Source organism: Canis aureus, chromosome 17 (genome assembly GCF_053574225.1).
Source record: "Canis aureus isolate CA01 chromosome 17, VMU_Caureus_v.1.0, whole genome shotgun sequence".
Lineage (NCBI taxonomy): Eukaryota > Metazoa > Chordata > Mammalia > Carnivora > Canidae > Canis > Canis aureus.
Window position 1 is genome coordinate 18671608 of NC_135627.1, and position 18927 is coordinate 18690534.

The 18927-nt window shown below is 36.9% G+C and overlaps 1 protein-coding gene and 1 long non-coding RNA gene across 7 annotated transcripts in view; one reads left to right on the plus strand and one right to left on the minus strand.

Annotated features, from left to right (window-relative positions):
- Positions 1-18927, minus strand: part of GPC5 (glypican 5) — a 1330718-nt gene that overhangs the window by 1115553 nt on the left and 196238 nt on the right. The window lies entirely within an intron of this gene.
- The window catches only part of LOC144287833 (uncharacterized), a 40251-nt gene that overhangs the window by 13934 nt on the left and 7390 nt on the right, over positions 1-18927 (plus strand). Inside the window, exon 2 of the long non-coding RNA XR_013355590.1 lies at positions 2557-2768. This is a non-coding gene — a long non-coding RNA (uncharacterized LOC144287833). The remainder of the gene's footprint in view (positions 1-2556; positions 2769-18927) is intronic.

Here is an 18927-nt window from a genome sequence, read left to right on the forward strand (position 1 = left end):
TGTGAAGGAACTTTTTCATACTAGTATTAATCTTATCAAAAAGTTCAAATGGAAGAGAATCACCACTAAGTGAATAAATATATAAGGAAAGCTTCCTAGAGAAGCCACCTTGAGCTGGAGGGGTTCCAGCAATGGGTAAGCGCCCTTTAGATTTGACAATTGATATTGTGGTCAGAAAACAAATTACAGGCTGTCATCAGTGGCCTCATGTTTGTTTGAGTATACACCTCTTTGGTACATGGTATACTGTTCCTGAAACAGTGTGCTGGTATGACAGTTAGTTTCCAGTGTCAACTTGATTGGGTCAAGGGGTGCCCAGATATCTGATTAGACAATATTTCTAGGTGTTTCTGCTTGGGTTTTTCTGGAAGAGATCAGCATTTCAATTAGTGGACTGGGTAAAAAATATGTCTCTCCCCAATGTGGGTGGGCACCATCCCATCTGCTGGGGGCCTGAATAGAACAAAAAGGCAGAGGAAGAGAGAATGTTCTATCTGTTTGCTGAGAGAGGACATCAGTCATCTCCCGTCCTTGGACTAGAACTTCTACCACCAACCTTCAGCTTTTCAGACCTTTGCACTGGGACTAGAACTATCAGCAGCTCTTCTGGGTCTCTAGTTTATAGAGAACAGATTATGGGACTTAGTTTCCATAATCACATGAGCCAATTCCTCAATATAGACACATAACCTACTGGTTCTGTTTCACTGGCAGAACTCTAAGACAGTTAAGCAGGGTCCTCTAAAAAGCAGATGCCCGTATGGGATTACTTGCAGGGATCTTACTAGGGTAGGATTTTTCTCTTACAGTAAGAGAACACTGGGAGGAAGCCAGGAAAAGCTGGGAGAGCTTTCAGATCATAACACAAGTCAGCCCCAGAGTGAAATAGAGAAGGCTGGGCAGAAGTGTTGTAGTCTGTTGTCTTCTAAGGAAGATTCAGCAACCCTGTCATGGCAGCCAGGAGCCAATGTCAAGAGTCAAAGAAGTCCCTCTGGTGTATTCTAGAAACAAGCCTGACTTCATCTCCCTGCCACAGTCACTCACGATTGACAGGGAGCAGCCCATGAAGGCATGGCCTTGGTAGGAATGGAATAATAGATGTCACAGCTCAGCTCCAGGGCCCTCAGTCAGCTCAGCTCCTGGCAGTTGGAGATCCATGAGGCCAATTCCCATGCAAACCTAAAGGTTTCTATTAAACAACACTTTCAAAGGTAACCTTTTGTTTTAAATAATGACATGAAGCATAGATTTGAATACAAGGTTCAAATGCAGAATGTTACACTGCTATCAATGACAGGGTTAACCTACAGGGGCATAGTTTCTCCATGGAGCAACGAGTACCTTTCATGGATGATTTATATGGAAGCTTATATTGTATTTATTCTTGACATGTTTGCTAAATATATACCCTGCACAAGAACAGAGTAAACATTCACATGAATGAATGTCATAGGTAAATTTGAGATACACGCACATACAAACACATGTGTACACACCACACATATACTATGTTGCTCAGTTTGTTACTTCTCTTGTAAATATTTTCCTTCATTACTTTGTTTTAATATATCCTTCATTTTAACAAATAATAATTTTATGGGCAAGTTATGGAAATTTAAAACAAACAGTATTTTCCGAATGTATGATCTGATTACTAGTTTGAATTGCAAATGTCCCTAATTCCTTTCCACTTTTACACATACTTACTCACTCATATTCAGAAACTTACACATATTTTTTATGAATTCTACACCTCTTTTTAGTCTAGATTCAAATGACTTTTCTCTCCTTTTCCAAATAACTAAAGCATATTGCTTTATAGAGTGGATTTGGGAGTCTACCTATACTATATCATGAGCATGGATTTAAAGTAGAATCGATGCCTTTTATGACTTTTGTCTCAGATTACCTAACAGATTGCTGGGCTAGTGCTCTGTACACAATAAATATTTTACTTATTGTGAAAATAAACATATAAAATCATTTATGAAATGTAAGATTGAGAATTTTGAGTTATCTGCTTGTGTCATTGAAAAAAACGTAATTTATACTTCATATTATTTAAATGGTTTTAGATAATCATTATCTAAATGTTGATAACCATAACCATATGTAAATGTAATTATGCTTACTTAGTTTTCTGACAGTAGAAATTACATTGATAGTTGAAATACAGAATTTATCTCAATGTAAAATATTACACATAATGACAAATGTAAAAAGTACATTTCTCTAAATGTTTAAGAAAAATATTTTCACCCAACCATAAGGAGGATTCCTTTTCCATATCAGGAATCTTTAAAGTAGTTTTAAATCGGCATTAAAGTGAATCTTTTGGCAAAGATAATTAGTTGCATAACTTGGGTAAAGATAATTTTCTAAGGTACTTTGCTTCAAATATCCTGAGCCATCTATATTCCTAATATAAGATTTCTAGACTATGTCTTTGAAAACCTTTTTACCAAAGTCACTGCTGAATTTAACTACTTGTTCATTATACATATGTATAACATTTGGAAACAAAAAATATCAATAATCTTTTTTTATTTTCTTTAGGTGAATATGATTGACATATTAGCTTCTATTAATACATTACCAAGTAACTTAGAACAAATGATCACCTGGAGGTTTGGTCTACATCAACGGTATCCAAAGTGTGGTCATCAGAAGGACATCATCAGTAACACCAAAGCTTTAGTTAAAAGTGCAAATTTGTGGGTCCCACACAGATCATCTGAGTCAGAATCTCTGGGGAAGAGCCTATAAAGGTCTGTATTATAACAAGCTCTGTGAGTGATCTTTTGCTAAAATTACAGAAATACTGTCCCAAATGACAGCATGGCTGTTTCAGATACAGAAACATAAATTTGGATGATTGACTAGACTTCATTTCTCATGTAAAAGCTTTAGCAGCATTGTAAATACTATTGTAGAATAAGGAAATCCTTTATTATCAAGGTTTCACCCTATCTTACACAAATTTCCAAAGTCATTTTTGTCATAAATTCTCATGATACAGCCATTAACAAAGGTATCGAAGAGAACCAGAGTCAGGAAAAGGATCAGGATCTGGGTCTTCCTACTGAGATGCACTGGTAGGGCTCACCAGAATTCTAGCTGTGTTTAAGGTGCATGCTTGTGGAGTCAGAGTATAAAATACTCACCAAGAAGAGCATGATGAAAGTCAAGACCAAACTACTGTGCTCAAGTGGGAAATGCATAGGTCAAATTCAAAGGGCAAAATGAGAGGCAGTAAAGGTGAAATAAAGCACAAGTTTCAAAGTCAAGGTAAAGAATACTGAGGTCAAACGTGAAGCTCTAGAAAAGGAAGAAAAATAGGATATTGCACTAATGTCAGAAGAAAGAAGTTGAGTCCCTTAAGTAGCGGTTGAAAGAGCATTTTCTAGCCTCCTACTCAATTTGTCTTGATTCCTTCTGTCTATCTAAGGGCAAGGTCATGTAACAAGTGATAAAGCCAAAAAAAAAGAAAGCAAACTTCTCAAGTCCTTCCATTCAGCCATCTTCCAACAGACACATGCACAGCTTTATGAGAATGAAAACTGACATTTCATTAAATTTAAATCACTTAAATCTACCATTGCCGACAAATTTATTTTAAAATACCTTTCTCACTTTGAGGGAAAAGATTTTATGGTCTTATTCCCTTAATAAACAGTATATTTTGAATTTGGTCATGATTCATTCCATTGTGGGGTTTTTTGCCACCACATTTTTAAAGAGTGTCTATAACCACAAATATAAAAGCTATCTTAAAGTATATAGTATATTATTTTTTCCTAAGAGAATTCAACAAATCCAGAAGATCTGTTTCCTAATAAATGCTAAAGGTTTTAAAACAAAAGACAGGCTAAAGAAGCAAAAAATATATATAGCTCTGCTATAAAAAACAGATAAGTATATAAAACACATAATAAAATATACATTGAGTAACAGAAAAAAAACATAGGTATTGATTAGTAAAAAATGCTAGAGGTAAAAAGCTATCAAGAAAAATTGAAGCACAGACCAAAGAAAAGTAGAAATGAAAAGGGGAGATTAATAGAGATGTATCCAGTGTCTAGTAATATGAGGAACTGATATTATTCAAATTCCAAAGACTGACTAAATATATTATTGCTCTATAAGGATGTGTTATTCTAGAGCAGCTCAGAATGCCTATTTTAGAGCTAGGGTACCCGCATTCACATGCTGACTCTGCTATTCCCTGTCTATGTGGCCTGGGGCTGACACCTTCATCCCTCAGTTACAAAGGCAAACAATAACACATACTAAATGGGGTTATTTTAAGTGTTAAATGATTAAATATATGTAATGGTCCTAGAACAAAGCCTGCATATATCAGTGAGCATTAGCTAGTATCATGAAGAAGCACTATGTGACAGAAACATAGCATAGGCCAAATGCATAACATCAATGTTTCTAGTGGCCTCAATAAAACAGCAAAAAGGAACAGATGAAATTAATTTTACTGATGTGTTTTATATAGCCCTTCTTATGGGTTGAAAATTAACCTCCCATCCCAATTCATCATATGTAGAATTACTAAACCTCAGTAGCTTAGGACATGATCGTTGAAGATATAATTAGTTAAGTTAGGATAAAGTTATCTACTTTCAAATAACAGGTTATATTTGTTTTAAAAAGTTTTAAAGTCACTCAATTTAGAGTTCTACATTTAAGCAATAATGGATTTGGAATTTTCCATCATAAATCAAATAAAAAGAGGAAAAGGTGTTGGAAATAGATTCATAAGGAAAAATATAAGGATTTGAAACTGAAAACAGAGAAGTGGCTTCATAATCCACATATCCATCCCTCTGAGACCAGTTCTGAGGTGAGATATGCAAAGCTCCAGGAATTGAGAGTTACAGCACTGTCAACATGGCACCCAAAATGAGTCTCTTCCCTGTGCCTGTCCCATCCCAGCATTGCTTTCTACTACTGTCTAAAGACAAATGAGAGACTTCTTCTGGGCCCTGTATTTCCAACATTGTCCCCCGATGAGGTAACCCTTTCTCCCTTTGCTGTTGTTTTAATTGGAGGACTGTGCTGTCTGAAGGGGTGAGGTGATTTCACTCCATCTGGTATCTCTAGATCAGTTCCTCACAGGTACAGAGGGGCAGAGTGGAAGTAGTGAGTGGCCAGCTCTCCTCATGGAGGAGGTCTTGAAGAATGTATTGAGCCCTTGTTCCAATCTAATATATGTCACTCTTTCTTGGTCTCTGGAAAACCAAATCCAATTTAGGGATCATATTAAACTGTTCTTTTAGTCAAAATTGTTTCCTCCACCAAAGTAGCAAAGGTCTTCTGGTTCTCTTTTTGGGCCAGTTCTGTTTCTCACCACCTCCATTCTCTGTTCATCCTACTAGTGGCTGTGGTGCTTCATTATCCTTCTGAGCTGCATCAGTGTCACCTGACTCTTGTCTAGCCTTCATCCTCTGCGGTAGCTTTTCTTAAACTCTACTACTGGCTCTTACTCTTTCCAGAACCATAAACTCATTTGGTTTCTGTATCCTGCATGACTACTTATGTCATGTCTGTAGTCAATAGGTATAATAAAAGGAAAGTTCCACTGTTCCTTGAGGATGTCTTCTTCATAAAACACTTAATATTTTAAGGTCACCCATTCACACTTAGTATATAAATCTCTACACTCTAACATGGATCTCTCCCTCACTCTTTTAGGGGAAGAGATATCTAGATAAAAATGTAAATATACTTGATGAAAAGTACAACTTTCTTACTCCAAAATCCAATTTTGGCAAATTTTTCTTCACCTCTAACATTGTCTGTTATCCCCAGGTTCCCAGAAAGAGGTAAAAGAATTCCCTATGCTACAACTCTCCTCTCAATCTGCCCTCAACTGTCCACAACAAATTCAAGGTGTGATCTTCTAATTTAAACTAAGGTGTCAAACCTAATTGAATAATACACCCCATTAATTTAAATTAATGAATAAGTCATCGATAAAAGGCACATTCATTAATGAGAAGAAATCTTCTCAGTCAGAATTTTAGCAGCCAAACACAACTTTGGGAGATACACTTGGTAGAGTAGGCAAGATCATCTTACCACAACCCACAAATCATTCCTATTTATCCATGTAATATCCATGATTATAATATCATTCTGTGTTTGCTATAATCACAGAACAGAAAGAACTACTTCATGGTAATTTGAATTTGTTTTAAAAGGGTGTGTGCATATGTGCATAAATATACAGTACATATAGGGTATATACAGATAAGTATATATTTTAATATATACATACACATATTTATCATTTATGCTTTTAATGAAAATAGAACTTCCATATTGTAAGAGTTATAGTTCATACACTTAATTGAACAAATGCTTGACATAGTCATCATAAGAAATTTTAAAACAATAGTACCATTTCTATTAAAATAGGAAAAAGGGTAAAGATACTTATAAGTAGTACTATAATTCACTTTGTAATGTAAGTGCTGTACAATGCAATTTTCAAAAGAGAATAAAATGGAAGTATAAATATTTGCAAGATGGAAAAATGATTATTTTTAGATGTTATTGTATAGTTGAAAAATTCCAACACTAACCAAAAAAAAGTATAGAATCTCTAACACTCTTAAATATAAATATAAGTGAATTGTACAGATCCAACAGTAACAACCAGAGAAGGAAATAAGCAATAAGAATGTGCAGAAACTATAATGAAGAAAACTATAAAACTACTGAGGGAGATAAAGAAGACTCACATAAATGTAGAGATATCATCTTCTTCTTGAATAGGAAGACTCTACATTGTAAAGATGTCAGTTTCCTCCCTAAATGAAATCTATAAATTCAATGCAATCCCAAGGGGGTGGAAAATATGAAATTGACACAATAATTCTAAAGTTTATCTGCAAGTATAAACCTCTGAATACCTGGCATCAATGCATCAGTGTGGGGAGAGAAAGGCAATTCAGTAACTTGTGCTAGGGAACTAGTCATTCTCCTAGAAAATATTAAGCTGAAATTCTACCCCTCCACCTTCATACAATATATGCCAGATAAATAAAATATGTAAGCATAATACAGCTAAATAATAACAATATTAAGCAAATATTTACTAATATCTTATTTATCAGAAAAAATATATAACATAAAGGAAAATAATGACAGCTAAAACATGTCTAGCAACAAGTGAATGTTTTTTTTTTAGACTTTATTTATTTATTCATGAGAGACACAGAGAGAGAGAGTCAGAGACACAGGCAGAGGGAGAAGTAGGCTCCATGCAGGGAGCCTGATGTGGGACCTGATCTCGGGACTCCAGGATTATGCCCTGGGCCAAAGGCAGGCACTAAACCGCTGAGCCACCCAGGGATCCCCCACAAGTGGATGTTTACATATAATATGGTGTGTAGGAAAAATTGATTCTCATCGATATTTAAATACTGGTACATGAGTAATTATGTGAATATGGACAAATCTCTTGGATCATAGGTGTAAAAAAGGCAGAGGGAGATACACACTGAATGTTACTGCAGGTTACCTCTCAATTGTGAAACTGTATGCAATCTGTATTTTCATTTATATGCTCTTCTCTATTGCTGGAAATTTCTACATCAGCTTATATTACGTATATATGTCTACATAAAGGACATCTTTCTGAAAAATACACATATAAGAAGGTTGAATGGAATATTAAAATATGAATTAAGAATTCAGGACCCTAGTGTGCATTCTCACAATAATGGGTATGTGACTCTGGGCAAGCCACTTCCCTGTCTCTCAATATTGGGGTTATTCTAACCCTAAAGTCTTAAGCTACTCTAAAATTCTTACTCCAAGGAGTAGCATTATACGCACATGGGGCGGGGGTCAAAAAAATAAATTAGGCATTCTGCAGCAAAGACTCATAATGAAAAGAAAGAGGACCAGTAATTAAAGTATAAATTCAGGGCACTTGGGTGGCTCAGTGGTTGAGCATCTGCCTTCGACTCAGGTCGTGATCCCGGGGTCCTGGGATCCCCAGGATCATGATCCCCCCTCCCACAGGGAGCCTGCTTCTCCCTCTGCCTATGTCTCTGTCTCTCTGTGTGTGTCTCTCATGAATAAATAAAATATTTTTTTAAAAAGTATAAATTCATAAAGGTGTGAGGGAACTGTTGGGAAACCCAGAATGGGAAGACAGCAAGACTACTGTTATAACAAAATCATCATCTGTCTCTCCAACCTAATCACATGCAGGTACTAAATGGCAAGCTCTTATAAGTGTCATCTACCCCTGTGCTACCCTTCAGCATTAGTTAAGCCCTATAGTCATCATAATGCTCACATAATTGGTAATACTGGTATAGAAAACTATATTAATTTCAAGCTCCAGTAGAAACAGAGAAAAACATCTGTATTTATCAAGTGAGGTAAAAAAGGTAGAGAAAAAGTATTACCCTCAAAAGTATAAAGAAGGTGCTATAAAAAATAGAGTTTATAGAGTGTACTTGACTGTAAGAGTGAGCTAAATTAGGTGATTTGTTTTAAAAGCAGTTCCTAGATTTATAAGACCTGGGTATCCATTTATTTTTGTTCTAGTTCAACTACAAGTAGAAACTCGTCTCATGTCAAGGTTACAGAGGAAAAGAGGAAATCATTCTGCCACAAATAAGCTACATGACCTAAGTTAGGCCCTTAGCCTCTCTCATCCAGTTTCCTTCAACCATTAAAAAAAAACAAAAACAAAAACATGACTGGGTTGGGACAGACAATGTCAACTATCACTTACATTCAAAATCCTGATTCGATTCTGTATTTCTGTCTTTTTCATTTCAGACCAAAATTATTTTATAGGGGCACCTGGGTGGCTCAGTCAGTTAAGCATCTGCCTTCGGCTCAGGTCATGATCCCAAGGGTTCTACGATGGAGCTCAGCATCCACCTCTCTGCTCAGCAGGGAATCTGCTTCTCCTTCTCACTCTCCCTCTGCCTCTTTCTCTCTCTCTCTTAAATAAGTAAAATATTTTAATAAAAAATTATTTTACACTTACTAAATCATCTTATCCCTTATCAGCCTTAGAGATTTTAGAAATAGTTTAATAGAATGATAAGAATTTTACTTGAAAAATACAAACAAAATAACCCATACCATGAGAAAATGTCATGATTCTCGAAGGTGAAGTTTGAGGAACCCAGTAAGTGATGGATGTTTTTATTCCCTATTTGATGTGGCACTAATTGAGAGACAGGCAGGGGAGTCAAATGGAGAACAAATGCCTGTTTCACGCTGATAAAAGCAATACCCATCTAATATCCACCTTAGGTGGTCAGTGGCAGGGACTTACAGGCACATATGCCTAATTCACAGCAGGTATGTCTAACCAGGCATGGGCACAGCTGCAGTCAGTGGCCTGTCTATGGGGAGCTGCCTGCAAAGTCTTTGTCTACACAGGAGAGCAGACTGTGTGCACTCTGCAAGGCTGTCAGACTCAACAGAAGAGGCAAAAGGGAAAAGCTTGAGCTAAGTATGCTCAGCTCTATTTCCAAAACCACCAATGGGGTCACTCCCCTCCTCTGAGGGAAAGGAGTAAGGCAGAGAATGGTGAAAGATTGAGACTCAAATTCTTACTCTAAGAAATATCCCTATAGGTGGGTACATGAATCAAAGAAAAAGAAAGTCCCTTCACCCTGAAAGTCCCCAGGTTTCTTCCTTTCCTCGGTCATGAAGCATTGGGGCTGTCACATTCCCAAATTCCTGGCCATACTGCCTCCATACCAATAATTGCAGTTTTTTTTTTTATCTTCTTCAGACTGCTTATGGTCACTGGAAATTTTGGCTCTGAAAGCATATGAATTTTCTCTGTCTCTCTCTCTCACACACGCACACACAAATAATTAAAAACAATGCCATTAAATGGCATGCTGAAAATTTGCTACTTATTCTAATCCCAATCCCAAATGATATCCAGCCATATTGTTCAATGCATCTCAAAGGTTTCATAACAAAATTACCCCAAATTTGAAAATAGTCTCCAATATGAACTTTCCAGGAAAAAAGAAATTTTCTAAAATATTAAAAGTTCAAAGTCAAATTCCCTTGCTCTTTTGAGTTGATGTCGAAATCCTAAACTTAAGTTGGAATTCCAAATATAAGTTAAAGCCCTCCAATTTCTTCTTTTTCCTCTCAACCAGAGAAGCTCTTGATGGCTGTGTTATCTTAAACTTCCTTCAGAGGCACTAACTGGAGTTATCTTCCACAAGAAACATATCCAAATTTTAATTAATTCAATACTAAAATCACCCATGCGTCTCACTGTTAAAGAGTCTAAAGAGTTAATAGACCACATAAGACTATCAGGACAGGGATCCCTGGGTGGCGCAGCGGTTTGGCGCCTGCCTTTGGCCCGGGTGCGATCCTGGAGTCCCAGGATCGAATCCCACATCAGGCTCCCGGTGCATGGAGCCTGCTTCTCCCTCTGCCTGTGTCTCTGCCTCTCTCTCTTTCTCTCTCTGTGACTATCATGAATGAATGAATGAATGAATGAATGAATGAATAAATAAATAAATAAATAAATAAATAAATGACTATCAGGACAGTGGTTCCACACACAAAATTTAGAAAGCAACACAATCCCCAGCTATTAGAGCAGCTGTTCCAAGAAATATGATGTTCCTAAAACCCAGTGCTTTTGCCGAGACTAGAGTGACATCTGACAGAAGAGGAGTAGATTCTGAGCTTCATCAGAAGCCCACCATATATGCTAGATGTCGACAGGTGGATACACACACACATGCACACATGCACACACACACACACACTGGGAACTGAAACTCAATTGGGCACCAAGAGTTGTTCAAGTTGGCCCCTCACATTTATCATAACTGGAAAGGGGTATTTTTGCTCATTATCTTCTCTCAGAGATTGGTGTTCTTCTCCTACAACGTTTAGAAACGCATATGGGTGGCAAGCCCAGTCATTGGGTCTTATTTGCAGCACCTTTCTTTTTCTTTCTGCCTAATCAAAACTTCTGAATCTTCTTTTTTCTAATTTGAGTTTCATATTTCCAGCACATTCAGGCTTAGCTGAGTGCGAGCTCCATCCCAGGCCAGGGTAGCTGTGATCACCCCATTTTTCCAGGTCACTGCTAAACCCAAAGTCATCTGCCTCTTAGACCTATTCTTACATGTGTAACAACTGGGGGAATGTGGACCAGAAGATGCAGGTGGTCTTCCTAAAGTCTCTTGCCCTGGGGGCTAAGTGAGGTCAATCCTCCATCATGACCCCTGGATGATCCTTACTTCCAGAGCTTTCTATTGTTCCAGACCTTAATAGCATCTTTTCTTTTTCTTGGCTACATATTTTCCTGTAGTCTGGATTCTGCCTCTAACATCTACTTTCTCTCTGCTGGTGTTCTCTCCCCTTCAAGCAGCCTAAGCTATGCTTTGAATGACTTTGCCTTGAGGTTGGCCCCTTTCGCTTTCACTCAGGTAAGACAGCATTGCTTTCTGTGTTCATGAGGCTTCTTTCCATTATATTTCTTTTTACTTCCTGGCCCAGATACACTCTTTTCTAACATAACTCTCTCGTTTTTATCTCCCATAATAAAATTAAGTTAAAAAGCACTGAGACTGTGAGAAGTGTTTGAACAGCTAAAGCAAGCTTGTACTCAAACTATCATTATCTTGCCTGGAGCCACTCCAATAAGTCTCTGTGTTTCTTCTCCCCTTCCTCTCTCTTTAGAATCCTTATTCTACAGATTCCTTGAGTGTGTTCCCTAAAGATACAAGGTTTCTGTATGAGGATTTACAATAAATGTGCACCAATCAGCTGACATTTCTCTGATCATTTCACAGGGAGACTGTCCACCACTCCCAAACATGTCCAGATGTTTCTTACTTGGTATAGCCAGCACGATGATCAGGAGTCTATGCTCTTTCAAGCTTCAGTTTTTCTTTCTTTCTTTCTTTCTTTCTTTCTTTCTTTCTTTCTTTCTTTCTTTTTCTTTCTTTCTTTTTCATTGTAAAGATCTTTAATTTTCCATTTGTGTTCTTAATTCTTTGGTGGTTAAGTCTTTAAAACCCCAAAACACTAAAGTTAAATTAGAAAGTTCTTAAGAAAAATCTGTCGTTACAAAGTCTAGGGTGGGAGAGAATTATCACACATAGCTTTCCTCATAAACAATCTAAATTGTGCTTCAGAGGACATATGTGTTTTTTCCCCAGCTTTATCGAGATATAACTGACAAATAAAAAATGTATATATTGAAGGTGTACAATTGAATGCTTTCATATACATACACATTGTGAAATAATCACCACAATCAAGCTCATGAACATATCCATCACCTCACATAATTAACATTTTCTTTTTTCTTTTGTGTGTGTGTGTGTGCGCGTGATGAGAACGCTTAAAATCTCTCTTCTGAGAGCATGAACTACAGTCACACTGCTGTATGGGAAATCTCCAGAATACGTTCTTGAATAACTGAAACTTTGCACTCCTTGACCACCATCTGCTCATTTCTTTCTCTCTGAGCCCCTGGCTACCATGTTCTACCCTCTTTCAAGGTGCAGCTTTAAAAGGCTACCTCTTAATGGTTTCCTTTATTTACTTTAGATGGATTGTTTCAGTTGGTTTTCTGGAATTTTATCTCTCTTAGGCTTTATCATGTCTCTTTAGAGTTTCTGATCTTATAAAACTGGGCAGGTGTTCATTTTCTGATGCCCACCTTAGGAGCATCTCAGACACTGTGGCTCTGAGGAAGCTCTTCCTTTGCCTTCTCCAGCAGCCCAGTTACCTTTCCTGCCTCTCTGGTTGGTTCTCTAAGTAAAATCTCTTAGTAAAATTTCTTCTCTTACAGCTTGATCGGACTGCCTCCCTGATCACATAAAGCTGAAGGGTATTTTCCAAATTCTCTGATTCCTCCTTGAATCCCTGAACAATTCTTATATCTAGAAACAGGTGCCAGAGTTGTTAATGGCCATTTCATTCATGTTGTTCTAATTTCAAAGAAAGGAACTGAAGCCTCCCTTCTAGCCCCATCTACCCACAAGCACTTACAATCAGCACCTCACAGTGGTGCTCTAAGACACAGGCAGTTTTCAGCTACCTCCAGGGTTTTGTTTTGGGTTTGTTTTTGTTTTGTTCTGTTTTTTACTGAAGCATGATTTGTTTTGAGGAGCACAACACTTACTTTTTGGTGTTTCAATGCCTGTCTGTTTCTTGAAGGCAACATCAGGATATAACTGTGCGGGTGTTTTTCAGTTCACACCATATTCTCTGACTTCCTAAATGGCTACTGTTTTAGGTTTTTTTGTTTTTTAAGATTTTATTTACTTATTTAAGAGAGAAAGAGAGAGTGTGCATGAGCATGAGAGGAGGGGCAGGAAGAAGCAGACTCGACCCGAGCAGGGAGCCTGATGTGGACCCTGGGATTAGGACCTGAACTGAAGGCAGACACTTAAGTGACTTGAGCCACCCAGGTGCCCCTGGCTACTGTTTTTTAAAGATATCTCCTGCTTTCTTGCTACTGTAAAAAGAGTCCCATATATCTGGATGAAGACCATAAAGTATAGCATCCAGGTCTACAGGCAGTGGCTCACGTTTACTAAGCCTAAGGCATGAAGCTACCTAACCTGGTTCCAACAGTTAAAAGCCAACCACATACATTTTTAAAAGTACATAAGGTAAGCCACAAAAACTCAAGTGAGCTTACTTGCTACTACCTAAAGCCTTAGCTTACCCATCATGTACATAGTAGTAATTTTTACTCACAAATTCTTTTTTTATTAAGATTTTATTTATTTATTCATGAGAGACACAGGGAGACAGAGAGAGGCAGAGGCACAGGCAGAGGGAGAAGCAGGCTCCATGCAGGGAGCCTGAAGTGGGACTCCATCCCAGGACTCCAGGATCACGCCCTAGGCGGAAGGCAGGCGCTAAATCACTTGAGCCATCCAGGGATCCCTTTACTCACAAATTCTACTCTCTGTGTCTTTCTCAAATTTTCTGGCTGGAAGCAGAAGATAATGAATTGTAGCTCTCCCAATAAACAGATCCCTTGTTCTCTGCCCGGGTCTGAAGCAGATAAGATAGAGGAATCAGCCCAGCAGAGACCAAAATAAATAACCTTTTGAAAATAGCTATTGGGACCTGTGGTTAAGCCTCTGGATTAAGAGGACGAAGCTGTGAAAATGTTAGGGAAGAACATAACCATTCTTTGTTGAGGCACTGCTTGACCCCCTCTTCCCTCCTCTCATCTTAGAGGAGGAAATGTGAATTTGCTGGTTGGGTAGTTCAATGCTTCCTCTAGTTTGTCAGCCTCCAGAGTGTCAGCCAGCCTGCCCACAGAAAGCATGCCCTTCCAGTCGATAACTTATTAAGGCGCGCCCTCTGCTGGGAGCATCTGATATTGTCCAGAGTAGCTATTGAATAGACTGTACCAGGGTCTCTAAATATACGGAGCCTCCCTAACGTAAGGGGAAAGTGTTAGCAAACTCACCTGGCTGGAAGATCCAGATTTCTTAAATTCACCTGTATCAGTAACAAGAGAGATTTTATATCTATGTCTATATATTTACATTTATATCTATCTCTGTCTACTTGGCTTTCTATTTCTAAAATGCTTCTAAACCCAGGCAGAATGGGTAAAGAAAGACAAGGTAGTATTATTTATTGAGCACTTCAGCCCTTACCACGTCATACAATAACCTACAAAATAACAAGCGAGCCTATATCCACTATGGAAGGTCTAAGTAACCTCTGAAATCTTATCTGAAAAATAATCCTTCAGAGGTTGCCTCCACAATTGTTATGAAATCTTAATAGAAGCTGGTCTTCCAAGGAAGCAAAACAGATGGAGTTCTATATTCTTTGAAAGAAATCAAGAAGGCCCTAAAGAATGAACATGATCTTATTTCCTAGTCTTTGAAGTATGATTATTGTTTCATTTTTGTTTTTAATACAAATATAGCTATAACTAGTCATTATCTGATTCCTAAAGCTAGAATGATTCTATCAAATTAAAGTTCCCTACAGAGGGAAAATCTAGTAGGCAAGGGAAAATTCTGTTTCTGGAGATACAGATGGTCACGGGGAAAAGTCACAGAAAAGTAAAATGGAAGTGGGGAAAATGTACATCTCAATCTTTATGATTGGGTTTACTGGACAGTCCTAGTTTATCTGGCTCACTGTATAAAATTTCCCTTAATACATATTACAGATTTCAAAGTCATTTTACAGGAATTTGATATTTCTCACCTTGAGTACCAAGAAGAGTGATTCAAAACAGTAAGCAATTATCATTCAAGGAAGTCCAGATTCTCACTGATATCTTTTTAACTCTGTTGGAATTTCCTTTAGTATGTGTTAAATGACTTCTAGTCTAGTCCTGTCTGAAAAATTAAATTGGATCATTTCTTATTATATCTTTTAGATATCAAACTTATTCAGCTTTTATGACAAGGAAGGCACTATGAGGTCTGGTTTCTGTCCTTTGGAAATTTGACTTCTAGAAGTTTTAGTTTCCTCTTGTACACAAAAGGGGGTCTGGACAAAATGATTCCTACCGTACTCCCAGCTGGGTCTTGCTTTAATACCAAACATAAATGATTTCTTTACACACAGATAATACCTAAGGAAATGACCAGACCCAGGATGCTTCTTGAGCTCCTACCCCATAGCAGAAGCCAGGATAGGCATTTTACATATCTATCATCTTGAATTGCCATAATACCTCTTCAAAGGATATGTCCTTATCTCTATTTCAGATGTTAGAAGAGCACTTCAGCACATAATCAATCCTGCTTGCATCCCAAGCATTACATTACAAAGTTGTATATTACAACTTTGCTACTCAAACTGTGCCAGATGGACCATCTGTTTATGAGAAATGCAGAATTTTGGGCCCCAACTCAGACCTACTGAATCAGAACTGACATTTGAACAAGATCCCCATGGATTTGCAATGTTAACGTTTGACAAGCATAGGGTAGACAGTGCTATACTCTGAAATGAAAAGACGTGGACTTAGTCTCTGTGTTACCTACTGATAAAGCAGCCAAGACAGAGAAATTTAGCAACTTAAAAGTTACCACAAAATTGGCAAGTGGTAGAGCTGAAAGCTAATCTTGTCTGATTTCAAAGTCAATGATGCTGTCTTCCCCACCCTGCATCATTTTCCACTTGATATTATATTTTCTATTTTACTTCAACTTATAGATAGATGCAAATGATAGAAAGATGTGAATTATGATGCTCTAGTCTACAGTGCCCTTCACTTGAGACTAATTAAAACCACAGTTGTCATTCTTTCATTTATTTGTATTAATAAAGCATCAATAATTATTGAAATTATGATCTAATAGAAAAAAAATTAAATCTACAACTAAGACCAAGCAATTAAATAAGCTAAAAACACTTTAATAATTCACATTACAATGAAATCACATTATGGCAAAGTTTAGAATGCTGGAAATCTAGCACTGCAGGAGCTGTGAGATAATATTAGTACATAGAAACCATCGAAATAAAGTTACCTTCTTTCATTAAGAGAAAATTATTCTTTTAATATGGTCTCTCATAGATACAAAAAATATAAAAAAATAAATGATTTTATTTGGATTTATTAAAACTGTAAGTTGTGATGAAAGAAAGAATTCAAAGACATGACATTGGGGTGCTGAGCTCAGGTAGTTTCCTTTATAACAGAAATAGAATTTCTGTAAGACTGGTAAACACCAACTTGCAGTAATTACTTAGAATTACATAATATATTGATGTTGAAGAATAATGTAAGGAGGAACATAATATTTTATTACACCTTTACATCATCTCCTCCAGAAGGCTGTATGGCATCTATTGCTACATGAAAATGTCCTTAGTCATTTTATGAAGTCACACTTTATAGAATTTAAATGATTCCAAGTAGACTAACTTTATTTTGCATTTTAAGTACCTGTTTCAAGATTCAACCCAATTGTAGATCTCTGGAAGATACTTCTTTCATGCCAAGGATAAGAATAAAATAGTCTATTTATTATTATTCAAACATCATCTCTAGAGACTCCAATTTTGTACTACAGATAAACTCCTTCCTAGATGTATCTGGAGAATCACAACTTCAATCTAAGATCTAACAGCAAAAATAAGAGGAAATTCTTCAACTAGAAACAAACAAAAAAGCTATCCAATCACACTTTTTAAATACATTAATTTACAATGGAATTTCAGGCAAAGCTGACCAGCAAAATGACTTGAAAGAGCAGAAGGCAGGACCCAGGAAGTATATAGGAGTCCCTCAGGAAGTTCAGCCTGAAGGCAGGTAAGCATTTGAGTAGTGACTGTAGAATTCCATGCATACACGGAAGTCCTTGTTTGATTTTCACAACAAACTCTCTAGGTCAGTATGAGGATGATCCTGCTACATAAACTGAGAGTCAGGGAAATTCAACAACACGTCGGAGGCCCCATGGTCAGTAATTGCCTGAACCTGGACCAAGTCAGGTTTTCTGTGATTCTACTAAGACATAGTGTCTCTGTTTTAGAAATGTGCTATTGACTGTATATGTCAAACTGATATATGATGTTGATTTGTGTTTATTTGAACAAATGTCACTCCATACCAGTAACTTTGATATACAAAATTTGAAAGGATTCTTTCCCACAAAGACAAGTCAAGGTTTCTTCTATCCCCAAAATTTGGGACCTTCCAACTTTTCTCACCCCCTCCACCCAAACCACATGTAGTAATAGCCTAGGGTATATAGTCTTCCACATTTTCTTCATGCTACAATAACAAGAAAGGACAAGAAAAGAAAAAGGGGAGAGAGAGTTATACAAATTTCCATTTTTCTTTTGACTTAATTTATAATACTTTTTGCTGTAAAAAAATTTTATCATTTTATAGCAAAATGTGTTTCTCTTTCCTTTATTATATTCAAGGTGTCCTGTCTTGGTTCACATGGTCTTTTCAACTCTGAAGTTATACCTACATAGTAGCCTACATTTTTTTTTTTTTTGGATTTTCATTGATTACTTTTTATGTTGAAATAGTGTTTCTTTATGTCATAAATCTCTTCAACCTGTGTAGATTTGTGACCTTTCATATTCTTAAGCATGTAGCACTGTTCTCTCTCTTTTTTCTCTAGTTCAACAGGGTTTTATTGATTTTCTTGAATACTCAAATAAAAATAGTTTTACTTTATCCTTTCTATTTCATTTTTATTACAGGACTTAAGGTTAGCATTTCCTTTTATCTATTTTTTGGTGCTGCTTTTCCTGTGGTTTTAGGGAAAAAAGCATAAAGTTCTTTTTTTTGGACCACCGACTGGAGTTAGTACCAAAGTAGAGCTTTTGCTCAGGCTATTTGGTTTTCTGAAGTATTTTTTTTCCTTTACAATGTTTTCAAAATTGTTTCTAATTTCTCACATTGGTTTTAATTTCTGTTTTGATCCATAATGAATTTGGGAGTATGGTTCTTAATTTTCAGTAGTTGAGGAGGGCAGGGACTCCTTATTTATTACTAATTTTATTCTAAACCAACACAAAATCTAACATGTGGCTTGTAGAAATTCTGCCCTTTTTACAAGTTTTCCTCATTGCCAAGTATATAGTTACTTATGAATATTTCATAGATCTATAAAACTATATTTACATCTGAAAGTGTAAATTTCTATGTATATATCTTTGATATGTTTATTGACATCATTCGAATTCTCTATGTCCTCTCTCTGTCCTTATTTTATCTATGAGATCTGACACCAACAGGCTGATACTGTTAGCTCAAAAGCCTGCCAACACTGAACTCACATTTTTACACATCTAATTGCTTTACATGTAACCCAAATATGGAGATTTTTACCCATTTACAGTATGCCTGTTGCACATATTGTATCCAACATTCACTAGCCTTAGATAAGCCTCAAGGACTATAAAAGACTCCAGGCC